The sequence below is a fragment of the Amblyomma maculatum genome, chromosome 1 (assembly GCF_055883805.1).
Source record: "Amblyomma maculatum isolate TAMU_Amacu chromosome 1, ASM5588380v1, whole genome shotgun sequence".
Taxonomy (NCBI): domain Eukaryota; kingdom Metazoa; phylum Arthropoda; class Arachnida; order Ixodida; family Ixodidae; genus Amblyomma; species Amblyomma maculatum.
This window is the reverse complement of record NC_139344.1, coordinates 331777017-331794622: the sequence shown is the minus strand read 5'-3', so window position 1 is coordinate 331794622 and position 17606 is coordinate 331777017.

Sequence of the window (17606 nt, the reverse complement as noted above, 5' to 3'; positions counted from 1 at the left end):
GAGTCTATGTATTGTTGTAATGTTTCCCTCTTGCGCTTTAGTCCCCTGCAGTTCCATTGTAGGATGGTGAGTTTAGGTCTTGGTTGTGGCGCCATGTTGAGGATTAGAAATGTGTGTCGGATCCTGTGGTGGATCTTCAGGTTCTTTATCAAGTTCAGGGATGACTAGGCGACGATTTCCCATTTTGCCCTGTAGTTTTGTGCCCTTGTTGTGAGAAACATCCGAATATTCCTGAATTTTTCGGTCAATTCTAATCTCCTGCGCTTGCATCCTGATTAGAACTGGTTCAAGTTTTTCCATCATGGGCTTGATGACTGATTCTAACATGCTTTTGATTGTCGTCTCGATCATAATTTGTAATTTATTGGCCATGAGATCTTGGACTGTGTTTTCCAAGCGGGTAATGCGGTCCTGTGTTTCGGTGTTCTCAATAAATTGCGGCATGGGTGCCTGCGGTGCTGCTGCCTGCGGTTGTGGTACCTGCGGCATTGGCGCCTGCTGTGGCGTCTCTAGTGCAGTTTGCCTGTCGATAGTGCTAGTATTTAGCTCCTGTGGGTACGGAGGGTGTACCTCTTCCTTGTCCTCCTCCATCGGACATGCCTGTTGTGTCAATGGAGGTAATGTGTTCTTCGGGTTGGCTGCGACGCCTAATTGCTCTTTTAATTTCCTATTTTCTGACTTTAGTTTCTCGATCTCTGCTTTAAGTTGTTTGTAAGCCAACGCTTCGGGGGAGGAGGCAGCTACATCTGCCCAGCTCACCTTGCCGTCGTTGCGCTGGTCCTTGTAATGGGGTCCTGTTGTTTTCTCAGCTGGACGACTGCCGGTGGGGTGCGACGCCTTGTCGCTAGTGTCACGTCCTTTGCTTGATGACCGGGAGCCGCGTGGTCCTGAGTTGCTGCTGTTGGACTGGGCCCGTTGGGTCAGTCGGTCCCCGCTGTTAGATGTGCCTCTGCGGCTGGACCGGTCCCGAAACTTGGCCCTGGACTGGTGACTGTCTTGACCTGTCTTGGATTTGGCTGGTTGTGATGTTCGGTACTTGAACTTGCATTGATTCGACCCCATGGGATGTGGGCCTTCGCACACTGTGCACTTGGGTTGGCAGTCATGGGCTTCTTGAATGTCGTCCTGGCCACACTGCGGACATCGTGACTGCGCAGGGCAAGGGCAGACATCCGCCCGGTGTCCAAGTTTCCCGCACAGCAAACAGGCTGGTGTTGTTTTCTTGTACAGGCGCACGGGAAGCGCCTCTCCGTAGTAAAAGACGTGAAAAGGGACCTTTCTTCCTTCGAAAGTGACGGCCGCTTTGTTGGAGGAACCTAGTTTTCTCACGCTCACCACTGGTGCGTCCGGGGAGCGAAGCGCTTCCGTGATGTCTTCGTTGGAAACCCTAGGGTCCACCTGTATTACTCCTTTACATGTGTCGTCAGAAGGCCGGAGGTAGGAGTACACTGCGTGTGCTGTGTCCCCTAGTTTAAGTTCTTGAATTGCGAGGATCTTTCTGATTATTTCGGCATCTCGTACGCCGACGACGATGATGTTTTGTTCCCAAATGGGCCAAACGCTGAGCGCTGCTGATGTGTTATTAATGCCTGCTGCCATGTGCAAGGAGCTTCCGAGAGTGTTGCTTCCCCTGAATTTGCTGAGATCCAGCGTTCCTCTAGGTTTGATTATGATGACTGCATCTTGCTTGTCGAGACGCGGCTGCGGAGGAGGCTTCCAACGCTTGACTTGCGTGCGTGGCGTCTCCTGCAGCGGCGTATCAGCTGCGGCGGTGAAGTGGCCATCTGGCGTTCGTCCTTTCTGCCGTGCCGAGCGGTTGTTACGGGCTGATGCGCGTTCCCACTCTTCTATCTTGCGTTGGATGTTGGCTTCTGTTACTTTGTCGAAAACTGGCGTTTTCGCCTGCGGAATGGTGACGATACGCATTCCATCCGGGTCGTACCCCGTCAAGGTTGTCATGATTTGCGGCAGAGTTTGCCCGCGGAGCCGCGGCGGGCAGCTGACTCGAGGCCTATCTGTTAGGCTTAGCTACTCGCTCGATCCGCTTGAACTTGAAATCCTCGTTGAAAATGGTCCCACCTGAGAAACGGTGGTCTCCTCGTTGTTCTGAAGTGCCCGGGAACAAGTCCTGCTGCTTTTGAAGCGCTTTGGAAATCCTTGTCCGGGAAAGGAGCATAAATTCGGCGGAGCCGATGTAACACACGGCCGTCCTTCCCGACTGCTCGCAGCGCCCTCCCGGCAAAGCGTGTTATTTATAAAACATTTTATCGGTTCATACGGAAATACAATATCTAATCATCAGTTTGGATATCAGTGCGAAAGAGGCTGAACCCGCACTTCTGTAAGTAAAAGATGAAATTCTTGACAGCTTTTAACAAAGGCTTCTTATAGCGGGCTTTTTATCCCGATTCTATTAAATAAACACCAAATGTTGCTTCAAAAGTTGGACACATTCGGCACCCGTGGCTTGGAGAGAAAACTCATAGAAACCATTCTTGAACGTTGAATTAACGCAGTTCACGGGCGTCTAGAATTCCAGTCAAGTTTAGGGTGACCTGAGATTCGGAGTCCCACAGGAATCAATTTGGACCCTTCGCTTTTTTTACATATATATACTGATAATATTGCCAATATGCATCTAACTCCTGCTTTGGTATGAACGTTGTTGACACCAAGGTTTTTCCTTCGAGCACGGACTTTTATTTTACGGAGCAGCGCGTGCTAATATGCTGCCTAACAAGCTTCATAGCTAGCTTAAGATTAATCTAAATATAACGAAAACTCGCTTCATATATTTCTTCCCAAAAATAAAACACCCGCCGTGGTGGCGCATCGGTTAAGGTCCGCGACTGCTCTTCCCAATGATGTGGGACTGAATAACAGCCGCGGCAGCCGCTTTTCGGCGGAGGAGAAGTGCAAGGTGTCCGTCTGATGTGCGATGTCAGTGCACGTGGTCAAAATTTCCGGAGCCCTCCACTACGACGCCTCTCATAGCCTCAGTCGCATGGGATGTTAAACCCCACAAACCAGACGAAACCAAGAATCACATTTGGCACTGGCAATACGAGACGTAAGAATGTGCTCAGCCTCGCGCAATCCACCTTAGTCATCCGGAACGTACAGGTCTCGTACGGTCTGGTGAATGGAGGACCCTGGCAGACCGCTTGACGCTACCGCGTCCTGCACTTAAGGGCGAAGCTTATGTGTACTCGGGATAGTATTCTATTTGTGGCCACCCTGTTGCAAATGAAGAAGGCGAACCTGGGGTACAAGATCATGCGCGGCATTGGGCAAGCTGTGTAACAATGGCATCTCGAAAAGTCTAGTAAACGACAGCATAGAGATCCCGAGAAACCCTCTAATGCTATCGCGTCCTGTTCTTAATAATAATAGTGGCAAACATGCGACCATAACCATACTGATAGAAACTAGATACGCATAATCATGCATTTTTCACCTTCCAGGGCGTCAGTTATTCCGTCGCGATCGTCAAAATAAGTGAGAATGTGGCGTTGCACTTATTCAGTGCGGAAGCACTGACGACATTTGAACAGTGACGTATGATTATGAGATGCTGAATGTGCACAATAGGGAAGGAATTATTTCAGTAGTATATATTGTCACGTGACTTCTCGGAACATTGACGGAATACGAAGAACGGTCGGGTAGATCTGGGAAGAAGAAATAAGAGCAAGGGCAGAAGGACGTTTTTACGCTTCGCCGTGGTCCTGTTTCGACCAATCCCTTTAAATACCCCCCCCCCCCCCCCGTGCGTACTAATCACGTAACATCTTTGGGGAGAGGTGCTTGGGCAGCGACCACGGAGCGGTCCATATACCGAAGAAGCCGTAGACTCGCTGGCTTACCATCAATTCCATCGGACATGGCTGAAGACGGCACTACCGAGCAGCCAGGACCAGCCACGGCGAACAACTGGCCCCATTATTGAGAGCCCCGGATATTCTCTGAATAAGCTGAGGATAAAGTTGACGAGTGGCTGAAACACTACTGAAATGCAGGAACGTAGCAGAAGCACCTCAGTCTACTCCGTTCCGCAGTAGCAGGCAGGGGAGGATGTCTCAACGCGGTACGATTCAGAAGGCCGCCCAGAAGAAGGTAGTGCGGATGCGGAGCAACAAGGATAGCTTGTGGCAGGGGATCCTCACCAGGAGGCGTCGGAGCCGAGCGTCCATCGCGATCCAGCAGCATTGTGTAATCTGGTGAAGTACCGTTACAAGATGAGTCGCGAGAAAGGCAAAACCGCGCAGCCCTTGACTCTTGGGCACCGTTGCCGTGTGCAGCCTTAGCAAGCCTGTTGGCCTCTTTTTATTTTGTAAGGAAATCCGGTAGTGTGAGGGGAGCTAGAGTAGCGAAAACGACTTTCCGTGTCCTTGATAACTAGAAAGGTCGACTGCATCAAGACGGGTATCTGCTTGTCGCAGGACCGCTGCATGGTCTGGAGGGCTGGTCAAGACCCGTACAGAGGATGACGACTGGATGGAAGGTGAAGACCAAAGAAAAAAGGTCACAAGTGGAAAGCCGTTATTTCTACTGCCGTGGAGCTGGCCGGGAAAGTCCAATTCCGGAGCTTGAAGGTCACGAGAAGGAATGTCAGGCCGCGTATGCCTGCATCTGCAGCCATCCGTGACCACCAAAGTCTGACTTCATGTATCTCAGCAGGTAAGCCACGAACAGATAACAGGGTGCAGATCCAGACCTGGTTTTTGCTGCAGCCTCGTATACCCACACTGATATTCAGGGATGGTGGTACGACGGCGTAAAACGGGCAGTCGAGAATAAAGTCAGTATACAGCACGCAGAGAAGTCCCACCATCACGGTGTGTCCACCGCGGTGGTAGCCGCTTTGCGGAGGAGGGCCAATAAGGCTGCTTCGTCGAGGAATCGGTACAGCCAATTATACGTGGTGAAGGCCAGGTAGAGATGCAAGATAGTCAGTAGTCATGTGTATGATAAATGTTTTTACCTATAATATGTCTTTACTGCCCCTCAACCTCTCCACGTAGAGTTTCCGTACGTAGTGCTGACGATACAGCCACTGAAATATCGTTGGCCAGGAGAGCAAACGTGCCAGTTGGAAAATGGACGATCGTCAAAAGCCACTTTACGGCAATGCAACGCATAGCGGGCACTTCTCTCCTGGGCTCGCGCGATAAACGTACCCTTTTCAAAGCTTCGCCGGTACGCCAATAGCTGGTGCGTGCCATGGAAGCGCATTTTTCTGCCACTCCATGGTCCATGCTGCCTTTGCGGACCTAACGCAGTTGATTAACACGCCGTCGACATGACTAAATCGGTTGCAGCCTGCGACGCTCATTACAAGCCTCCTCTGATGCACTGGGTTCTCTTTGCGCCGATATACATAGAAGTAGCCGGCCGGGCGAAGGGTTAAGTGTATAAAGGCTGTCGGGATACTTCTTTGCGTACCATATCTTAACTAACAAGGCCTTAATTGAGCCATGCCCTTAGAGTACTTCCGTGTCTTGTTACCGCAATGAGCAGCAATCATACGTAAGATACACCCTGGGGCTGTATTCTCTTATATTTTCCACCCCAGATCAAGTTGGTGCTCTGTCATTAATAAGTGTCACTGCTGTTAGGTGACTATATATACTTTCAAGCATCCATGGGAGGTGACCGGACCACTGGCTCATTAGCTACCGCATTTCATCATTTGGTGAATGAAGCAATGATAATCATAGTGTGCGGCTAGAGGCAATGGCTATCGCCGACGGTGGGTACGGCTATGTTGTGATTTATGCAACTGGCCGTTCGCTCCTTTCGTCTGAGGCTGCCGTTATGGTAATGTTTGAACAAGTGAAATGGAAAATGACAGGTTATTAAATTTGGCTGCTGGTAGTGAAGAATGCATAAGTTAAAAGCAACTTCATCAACGAACGACGAACGTCCGTTATCACGAGTCGCTCCCATACAAACTGCGGCAGCAGATAAAGAAGGGTCCCTTCTATAGACAGCGGTGACGGGTAGACATATTGTTTCTCGTCACCTATATTGCTCGTTTATTTTACTTCAGCATGATATCCAAATGTTAAAAAGTCGACATTTTATTGCCTCTGCGAATAACAAAACGCGAAAATCTCCGCCAACAGTACAGCGACACTAGCCGAAAGTATGGCGGCGTACTCCAAAAAGAAAACGTGGAGATCATAGTCAACTTCGGCATCGACCTGTTTGTTCCGGCATACCGTTGCATTCCATGATATCAACTTCCCTTCTTGGACGGCATGAAAGAACCTTCTAAGCGTCTTTGAGAGTTTCAGCCTTCTCGGCACAGGGTAACCGCTCAGCATGATACTATAATACTCGCTGAATTCTAAAATGTCCGGGAATCTATTGCGCACAAAGCATGGATCGAAGCGGACCAAGTAACATACACGGTCGTCCCTCAGGGCGCACTGGAGGCAGCCCAAGGGCGTCTTCCTTTTCAATGTGTTTTGCTTTTTGTTATGGTGCGCATAAGCCGCACGTAACTTGCGCATTAACGGTACTTCTCGGCGATAGGAGTAGCTTTCTCGTAGCAAAATCTCCATGGCCGAATCTGTTAGAACACAAGGTGCAACCTTGCCCTCGTCCAAGTAGCCTTCCAGTTCCTGCAGTGTGTCTAAGCGGTTTACGGGGCGTTTGATGGTCACGCTCGAGGTCAGCTCACTACGCACGTACACCGCGAGTGGAAGGATGGCAATGATCCAAGTACCATAGAGCAGTCGCCAAAGCAGTGTGTATTTTTCGCTTTCTGGCTCGGGCGCACTAGTGGAAAGCAGCGGAGCCAAAAGACGCATCAGTCTGTCGTTGATGGCTCCAAAGAATGGCTCATCTCTACTTCCAGTGCCTGCCAAAACCAAAGATGCGAGTACCAGGAGCCCGGTAACGACTCAGAAAAGCTTCCAAGATCCCTCCATCGCTTCCACAAGCGACTCGACACGGGTCACATTGGCGCGAGCATAAAACGTCTCGTGGTTGACCTGCACATGAAGATAATCCAAGTAAGGTTGGTATGCCTCGTCCAAATTAGCAGTGATGAACGCGACATCAATTCTGTACTTAGCGATCCCCTCAACTATCTCGTTGGTGGTTTCGAAGGCGCGAGTTACAATTGAAACGTTTCTGACGCTGAAGAGGGTTTTCAGTCTAAGAATGTCCCCAGACAAGCAGTCACTTGCAAGATTTTCGGTGTACTTGCTGCTCATGCACGCCACGGTTAATGACATCCCGGAAAGTTTTTCGATTGCGGGGTTTTCCAGTTCCAAGTTCGACACAATTTCGTTATAAGGGGGTTTAACAATTTTGTGAGACACCTTAGGCGTAAAGAGTACTCTAATATATTCGCCTTGATTGTTCTGGAAAGCAGTCTTCTGTTAAGGACAATATAAGGTGATTCACGTGCCTGACCTCACTGTAGCTCCGACTGTGAGCGAACAAATAACCACACCATGTGACAAGGAGAAATTGCACTTGCATATAGAATCTTTAGCACTTTTTTCGTGTCAAAGCTGGAATCCGCCTCAATCATCACAATTTTTCGCCCCGTGAGGGTGCTCAGCAGAATATATGGCCTCAGTCTTCTGTTTTGCACAGTCCACGCTGTTCTTGCTTGGTTTAGCATTCAAGCAAATGCTCTGTGGTCTTCGTTCCATCTGTTACTGAATGAGATGAGAATGACGTTAGCTCTCTTCTCAAGGACCGCTGGGAAGATTATATTTTCTGTCGTCGCTCCACTGATGGTTCCTGTCGCCAACAAGCTCAAAACAACAACCGTTGCCTGTAGCACCATTTCGGTATACAGTTGATGATCTCAATCCTTAATTGTTTAACTAATTGACTTTTCAACGCTTGAAGGAATGGTTGACGCTCAAATCGAGCTGACGTCCGGTAGCTTGTGAAGGCTGTTGCTCTTGGCTTTCTTTTTGCAAGGTAGAAGGTCCGTTAAGAGACCTGTCTTCTCTGCTTGTCTTCTGTAAGTATAGCAGTTGTTCGCCAACAAATTTTGAGCAGGCGCGGTTGCTATAGCAGTGTTGCTTCAAGTAACGTCCCGAATTAAATCATGCGCATAATCGTCCACATTCCCTTTGGTTTGTTGAAACTACGGGGTAAGGTAACTGCGAAGAATGGTAACGGCGTCAACCCTACATAGGGCGTGTGTGATCAGCGGCGGCCACTGTCGTCATCCTCATATACACGCGGAACGTAGTAAGTGATTTCTGCATGTGCATTGAACCAAAGATTCCTCGCAAAAGACTTGAAGGACAGGCAAGTATTTTGGCTCCGACGCCTTATTACAGGGTCGATATTATTTCACGACGAAAGTTCCAGGCACGGCACTGGTGCCTGGTGGAACCAAGTTATGATATAGATGGCAATCGGGTGCTATTTTCATCCAAATTCCGTCTTCATTCTTTCAAAGAAAGAAAACTTGGAAAACAAATTGTCGGCTGATGCCCTAGATATCGAACAGTATACATCGCTTTGCTCTCTATTTAATGACGCGCGCTCAAGAAATGCATATATGAAGAAATCAGTTCTGCATGGAACCAATTAGGCTTTGATCTCGACGGTACCCGTCCTGTATTTATTGATATTTCTGTTTCAAGCATTCAAATAAAGCCGAATCGCTCCAATTTGGTTGGAGAAACAGGAAAACGCCCTCGGCTGCTGTGTCATTGATTCAACAATAAATACCGCTCATTCCAATTTGCACAATGCGCGCGCCAGGTACGCCGCTGTAGAAATGTGTGCCTGATGGAACCAACTCGTGACATCTACAGAATTCGTCCCCTATTTTCTTTTGTGTTTCTTCAACCGTTCAAAAAAATCTGAGTGGCTCCAAGTTGGTTGCAAAAACAAGAAACGCCCTCAACTGCGATCGAACAATAAATAACGATATGTTCCCGATTGCATGATGAGCGTTCCAGGTTCGCGCAAGGAGAATTGAGTATACACCCCCGCCAGCATGCTGAACAAGAACGCTCCAGGACGCGTCCTCGATGAAACTAAGAGGATGCTTAAGCTTCACCTTAGATATAGACACAACAGCGCGTTTAATTTCGCGAATTTAGAATAAAGTTTCAATATAGATGTGGGATCTTTCAAATTCCATCGTGAGGTCATGTATTTTCAAGAACATGTACGGTTGTGTTGACCGCTCAGGATTTTTACCAACTGCCATCTATTGCAGCACCCGTTCAGCGGAACGAGATGTATACCTTATCTCGTAACATTGCCGTCTTATTAGACATCATGATAATGTAGCTACAAGGTAACTGCTATCGCCACCGGCCCGAAACATATCGTTCATGGTGTCCAGAAATTCCTTTATATACTTGTGAATTATGTGCTCCAGCATCTTACATGCATATGATGTTAATGGAATAGGTCTAATTAGATAAGAGGTATTAGATTTGAATACTGGATGAACTTTGGCCAGCTTACATGAGGATGGAACAATGCCAGTGTTGGGCGACTTTTGAAAGATAACCTTTAGATATCGAGCAGATTACAAGGAATAACGAACGAGAAAAGAATTGGGTATACCTCCTGGACCTGTCAGTTTTTTGTGTGTCTAACAGCAGTATTAGATCATGTACACCATGCTCATTAATCATAATATCAGTAATCGGGGCTGTCACACTATGAGAGTCAAGGGATGGAACTTCGTGGGGGTCAGATGAAAAAGGCAGATTTAAAGTGGACATTAATAGCGTCAGCTATTATTAACGGATCGTTAGTTATTTCACCATTGAAATGTAGATCTGTTTGGGAGGACAGAGTGCCAAAATTATGGAGGATGAGTTTCTAGATTTCCTAACTGGACACTGAAAAAAAAAAAAAAACGACGTTTGGCCGATTTGGTTCTTACTCGAAGTTCTTGCTTTGCCCTAAATTTGATGGCACTTTCTGGATCCAATAAAAGCTTCATGCGCCTGAGGCTTCCAACGCGGCGTGATATGTGCAGGATATCACGAATCATCCAAGATACTTTGCCCGCCAGGGTGGCGCAGTGGTTACGGCGCTCGACTACTGTTCCCAAGGATGCGGGATCGAATCCCGGCCTCGGCGGCAGCTTTTCGATGGAGGCGAAAAGCAAGGCGCCCGTGTGCTGTGCGATGTCAGTGCACGTTAAAGAACCGCAGGCGTGCGGCAAGCCTGGCACGCCAGCGGAGGAACAAAACTGCATGGTGAAGTGTATTATTCTTCTTTCTCTTGAACGTGGACAAACAAGACTTACAAGAAAGAGTACAGTCAGTGGTCGTTCGATGGTAGCAGCGGGTCACGAGGTTGACGTGAAGGCGACTGAACTGATCACAGAAATGTAAGAGTCTTCCCAAAGCGGTTACTGAGTAAATGTGGACATTTTAGGGTGCTGGCGTTGGAAGAAAGTCCAAGTCGAGCAGTGCTCGAGCAGCGCCGAGTGGCTCGGGCCGCTTGCACGTTGCAAGGCATATCGTCTTAAATTTCACATTGACGCGCGCTACGAGTCAGCACAGCCTTATAGCCTTGTTGCATGCATGCGGAACGTGGGGAAACTTCGAATTGGTCCTCTTTTTTAAGCCTCAGAGACTTTTCAATGCTTCGCGTATTTTTGGCGTCTATTGAAGACTCAAAAATACTCATATTTGACTGAACAGTGGTACGAGAACTTGTAGATATTGCGCGCTTTGACGTTGTTCAAATTTGTCGCTTATATGGATAGTTGGCATACTTTTTTCCTCGTTGTCCCTTGAGGGCAGAAAGGCTACGAACGACCTTTGCATGGGACGCGCCGTCGGTCGCTGCATGCTCGCACGCAAACCACCTCGCGGCGGTCGTCTTCGGAACGTTGCGCGAGGTTTCGAATCTGGAACAGGCATGACAGGAGATAAAGAGGCACGGAAAGGCGAGGAAAAGGTCAACGTCGCTGACTCGGCTGCGCCGTGCAAGCACGCGCCGCTCACGAAGAACTCGCCGGACCGGAGGGAAATCGGACGAGATCGCCCCACCGTGCTCCGCTGCAGCTTGAGAGCATGCAGGTCAGAGCATCGTTCTTCGCGCACGCCTTTCGTGTGTTCCAGCGAGCCTTTCGTCGCGGCTGTCTGGTAAGGGCGTGTCGAGAGAAGACCTGACGCGCTTTCGTTCTATTCTTCGCGCTGACACAGTTTCGTGCAAAAGAAAAAAAAAAATCATCTGTTCGGCCCCCGCAGCTGTCAAGCAAGTTCCGGATTAGAGGTCATAACCCGCGGGTAACTGCGAATCAACGTTCTGTTCGGTCACAAGTGTAAGTATTTGGAAAGGACAAGTTACGGGGTGTACACAGTGTTATAAGTACAACAAAATCGCGACAGAGCATGTGCGAGAGTGAAGCCACATCTTGGAGCTGCAGCGAATAACGCCTGAGCGACTGCAAAAGATGTCGATGCGCCCGTCAAGGAAGCGAGGCCGATTGACTGCGTTTTTCATGTGTCAGCCTTTTGTGAGAAGTATGGCGGCTCAGGTTAAATCATTTCTTGCACTCTCGTAAGCAGTCCTTATTTGCACTGCTTTCATCAAAGGCTCCAAATCTGGGTTGTATCAGTAATAATTGTCTCTTTTTTTTTTTTTCATGGTGCCTTTAAATTAATTAAATTAAATTGGTTCACAGGAAGGGAAAGGCGCAGTAACTGTCACACTTGCTCTGTGGACACCCGAACCGCGCCGAAGGGAAGGGAGGAAGGTGGGAATGAAAGTGGAAAGAGAGAAAGAGGAGCCGTAGTGGAGGGCTACGGAGTAATTTCGACCACCTGGGGATCTTTAACGTGCGCTGACATCGCACAGCACACGGACGCCACTTCGTTTCGCCTCCATCGAAACGCAGCCGCCGAGGCCGGGATTCGATCCCGGGAACTCCGGCACAGTAGTCGGGCGTCTTCTGTGCCGGAGTTCCCGGGATCGAATCCCGGCCTCGGCGGCTGCGTTTCGATGGAGGCGAAACCAGCAAGCTGTTCCTGACTAATTCTTTCAGTATAGATCGACGTGCACACTTTGCAGTTTTGCATAGCTATAAACGCGTGTCAGCAAACATGTAACTCTTTTTGAAGCTTATCCCTTTCTTTTGCGTCTTCAAGAGGCACACAGTAGCCTTGGCTATAGACTTTGCTGCTTGAAGAATATGCTGAGTCACTTAGCAATGGGCAGAGTTCCCAGGACGGTCGCAAGAACTCCGGGACCCATTCCATTGCCAGCTTTTTAGAGAGACCACCCACGATTTCACCATTTCATCCCCCCCCCCCCCCCCCCCCCCCCCCCCCCCAAATTCAGATTAGGTGTAAGTATATACTTCTCATTAGTGCTGTATGAGGTGTACATATGAAAATTTAGAGAAATATTGAAAGCCCGAGAAAAAGAAAACGTTTGCTTCCTATATTTCTTTTATATAAAAATACGAAACTGTGAAAAAAAAATTCACACACGATAAATGCGATGTGGGCGTTCCTTTCTTCAGCATGCGACATGATAATGCTATCGCTATATGCAAAGAAGCGACGGAGACGTCAATGCTCGTTTCTTAATCAGGCCAATCCAAGGGCTGTGGAACGTTTGATTCCCATCTCAAAGAAGCTACACGAGTTGGCACCTCCTGCCAACTCAACCATGTTATCTGATCTCGTGGCGTCACACAACTAGCCCACCAATCAGAGCACGGTTATGTCACCTGCGAACTACCACCTGCCAGAGGCATACTCGACATTGTGCGAGGCTGCGAGGTTTCAAATGGTCGAACATGGGACAATTTTATTTCCGACATGGAGGTAATAACGCTCAAGCGTTGAAAAATGACAACGCATAGTATCAACAAGCACACCATTAAAGTAAAATATAAATAATAGGAATACGTGGAATAGGAGGAGTAGGAATAATGAGAACTAATAGGAATAAGAAAACATATATATATTTTTTGCTCCAAAACAAAGGTTCTGCTAAGCTTTCCAGGTAAGGATGTTGGCATACAAATTGCGTACATTACTTACAATTAGCACAAATTACTGCAGCAGTGTGATTTGTCACTGCTGGGTAGGGAAATGCTTGCTTTTGCTTATTTTCTCGTTTTGAGGTTCGAGTGCGCAGCTTCATGGGCACATTGCGGAACTGTGACCAGCCTCATTCGCGTGAAGCGAATGCACACTAAGCAACATGCGAATTGCGAATGACATATCAGCGGTTGGTCGCTATGCAAAGATTTGGGTGGGGTTTTAACGTCCCAAAGCAACTCAGGCTATGAGAGACGCCGTAGAGGAGGACTCCGGAGATTTCGACCATCTGGGGTTCTTTAACGTGCACTGACATCGCACAGCACACGGGCGCCTTGCTTTTCGCCTCCATCGAAAAGCTGCCGCCGAGGCCGGGATTCGATCCCGCGTCCTTGAGAACAGTGGTCGAGCGCCGTAACCACTGCGTCACCCCGGCGGGGCGCTATACAAAGACCTTGCTACCATGTGGACTGTTACAAATGTTTTGCTGCCTCCCGAATAACTCACGCGGAGCCATATTTTACAGTGCGTTGTGAGATGATACTGCGCGGAAAACATTTCGGAAACTTTGCACGCCGTTGTTTTTATTTTTTCTTCCGGTCAATAAAACAAAAAGAAAAAAAAAAGCACGAAAAAGTTTCTCCTGCTCTCTCTCTCTCTCTCTCTCTCTCTCTCTTTTTTTTTTTTTCTAGGAACTTGCATCTTTATCCATACCACAACGTCAGACTCAGCACTGTTGCATCAGAGTAATTCCACACTGATCGAATATATTTATTTGCTTCGCGCTAAATAAATACACCCGCCGCATCAAAACGCGCGACGGTTTCGGGGGTGCTGCAAGTACGAAGGAACTTCAAAATGACAGGTCCGATTCATAGTGCGGCAAGTGACCATGGCCCCATCGATTATGCAGTATCCCGAGCGTGCATACATGTATACAAGTTCAAAGGACCGTTCGCCGGTGAAAGGGGCAGCTCCATGAATCAGGCAGATAGCAGGCAAGCAACCCAGGCCGCTTCTTCCGCCTTCGGTGGAATGCTGCCGCTCTTCTTTTTTTGAATTCTCACACGCGTACTCTGCCGCCTACGCAACATAGTAGGCCGAGCCGTTTACGCGCGTGCATACGGAGAAAGACGAGGTTGTAAGCTTGTCCCTTCCCCCTCCTCAGGAAACTCGGCGGCTCGCTACTCCCTCCAGCCGCCCTCTCATGGGCGTGCCTCTGTTTGCCCAGATTGTCGACGTCTCTCCAGCACCGTCCTGCGTGGCTTGTAGCGGTACCGTTTGTTCTACCGCAGCCGCTTTCCCATTCCTCCTCACCCGGAAATGCACGGCGAGAAGCTGCCGCACTCTGTGTTTGTGTGCGTGTGTGCACCGTTTCTCATTCACTGAAGCCTCGCTACATCCATTTTTATAGTACGCGTTGTCTGTGAGTGCGTCTGTACACTGTAGACGCAATCTGCTCGGGCGCGGTTTGCGCCAGTCGATCGAGAGAAAGATGAACTCCACCGACTCCACTCCACAGGGTCCCCCGAAAGAGGAATAAAAGTGGGAAGAGGAGGGGGGGGGGGGGGGGGGTTAATGGAATACTGAGAGGATGAAGATAAGAGAAAGTTGAGTGACTGCGAATCACACAGGCAGCTGATAACGGTATATAGAAGCCGGAACGCGACCACTGACTTCCCGCCGCCGTTCCCGCGGCGTGTCTTTGAGACCGTATACCCTCCTCCGCCTCTCTGTACACACGCCGCATCTGTCACGCTCGATGGTGCGTGCACGCTCATTGATTCGGCTGGTGCGTGTTACACCATCCGAACGCTTGTTACACACTCTGCGGGTACGCCTAGCCCGCTTTTTTGTCGGTACCCTTCACTGACACTCCGGTATTTTACGTTGCCTGGAACGTGAAACTGATTTTTTATTTTCTGGGTTGTATTCTTTAAAACTGATTACTGAATTCCGCGGGCAAACATCGTGCTATTTTCAACGCAAATCCCGGCGGAAATCTGCCCAGGGAAAAAAGATCGCGATTCTTTTTTGTTTTGGGGGGTATTTTTCAGCACAGATATTTCATTTTCAGTAATCATACGTGTGCGAAGCACGATGCTCTTAACTTTTTTTTTTCCTCGTTACTTTCCTAAGCTATTTTGAACCGACACGTTGTGTAGGGAAGTTGTTAGCGAGATTTAGAATAGGCTGAGAGGTATAGGGGAATAGTGGGGCGCTAGTGCGCATGCGCGTAGCGTAGCGTCCCCTATATGCTATTCGATCTTGTTCTCAAAATGCCTATTTACCAAATAAGGCATGTCTTCTTTTTTTTTTCTTGTCGTTCTTTATCAAACTTTTGTTCCGTTTATTACCGCTCCCGTGCTGACCACTGCCGCGCTAAACTGGACTGTTCTGCTGTTGTACAGAGCGAAAATATTCAACTCCACGACAGCCGTTCGAAATGTACCATTGCGGGGCTAGCGCTTCATACAACGGTGCCGATAAGACTACGGTAAGCAATGGTGTGTTCTCACCAGAAGTTTTCTACAACGGCTTTGTAAACTTCAACTCCCATTCCGCAAGGTCATGGATAACGGGTTAAAAAGCGTTACACCATTAAGCGAGAACACCGCACGATACAAGAAAAGGCTCAAGACATCCGCCATAAACTCCAATGCTATGCATTTAGTTTTCTCCACTGAAAGGATATACAGTCTTTCGAGGCGCAATTTCGTATAGGAATGGGGATTTATCCGATTGTCAACAAATCTGTTCGAGATAGGAAAATCGTGTAGAACCGCATTTAAACAGAAAAAGAGCGCCCCAAGCGGCGTGTCCAGCTTTGTATGTAGAGGGAGAACTTCGTGCATGTGCAAGACATGCAATACTCTGGTACTATATCTAAAACTTCAAATCGCAAGTGGTGAGAGATCAGTGACAAACACTGTCAACGTCATCGAAGTCGAAATGAAGCGAGGGCCAGGCTGCTGAACAAATTTCTTCCACGACACTTGAACGGCATCGGAGTTCTTTTAAGCACAGAAAGCTTAAACTTCCTTGCGAGGTTTCTTTCGTACAGAATATCGCAGGCGATCAATGTTAAATGCCTTCCTCTCTCAAACTAAGTTTATAGGAAAGAGTAATGCTCGCAAATACCTGTGAAGATTTGTTCAATGTGCGACCGCAGATGTGAGCAGTCGGGAGAGCCAATGTTAGAAGTTTATGGAATGTAAAGTTTTCACATTAGCTGTCCCGACCGTATGTAACGAGCAGTACGCTACTTCTGGTTACAGTTTGGGTTGTACGTTTAACTGAAACTTCAGTCTGTATCACTACCTTGCAGCTGTTATATGCCAAAAGAGCCAATTAACACGTTAACACAGCGGCCACTTTTTTTGGGTCAAAGAGGTGCAACGTGAGTATCATTACGATGAGATTATTATATGCTTACCGCGGTCACCAACGGCTCTAATTCATTCCTTGAGCCCCTGCGTGTACGGTGCAAGTTTCTCTGAAGCGTGCGCACTTCGGAGCTAACTTCAAAATGTATTTGTCATTTTTTTTTATTTTGCAGCCATATTCGTTTACATTTTCATTTCTACCAGTGCGTGTCTTGAATGAGGGCGCAGGAGAGTTCCCAGATGCCGACAAAGAATTACCGCCCACATTTCTTTGTACTTCACGACGTGAACTTCATTCCAAGTATCCTCTTAGATATACAGTTTAGCGCACCATATAATTCATGCCAGTTCGTGAACCTTCCTTCCATCCTTGCTCGCTTCTCTGATTCACACCGCGCCCAGCCACTACGAGTCAGCCTGCTCTTTGAAAGCCTTGAAACACAGGCGTCTTTACAAGGGCGCTGAAGTATCTTTATCATAGCTATTGCTTCGTTATAACTACATGCTGCCTTGGCCTCAAGTGTCAATACACAAGAATAAATGGGTTTGCAAGGTTTAAACGGAGGTTGCCATAGATTCCGCGACGTAACAATAAAAATTTTCCCAAGCATATCGCATAAACCTGAAGCAAAGAGTGCTTACGGAAACAAGACATTTTCGATTTTTTTTTTTTTTTTGGCGGTCTCACATGAGGTATTGCAACGATCGGGTGCGGGCCAGTTTTGTTTTCCTTGTACTCAAATTATTTGCCCCAAAGAATACAAGCTATATATGATGGCAATATATATGCTAAGTACCTTCATAATTAAATAGTTTTAAGGCGCAAAAAACAGACAAGACACATAGGTAGGTGACAGGACGAAGCGCCAACTTACAACTGATTTTATTGCATGCAAGAAACGTACTTATATAGTTTGTCGTCACCTGCGTATGTAGTTCACCTAAAGCTCAGGAACGACCTGACAAGGCGCGCTCCAGGAATTTCTTTTCACAGTTATGCAATAAAATTTGTGTCGCTCACGCACAAGTTGCCTTTCTTTTTGATAAAAAACACCTCTATCAACTCCCTAGCATTAGTATCTTTGCTTTTGCCCAGAACGCGCACATCTGTGAAGCATGGCTCACAATTGCGGGACGGGCACTTATTCATGTGCTTAGTTAGATGTGTGGCTTCCTTGGTCTGCTATACATTTCTCTCGTGTTC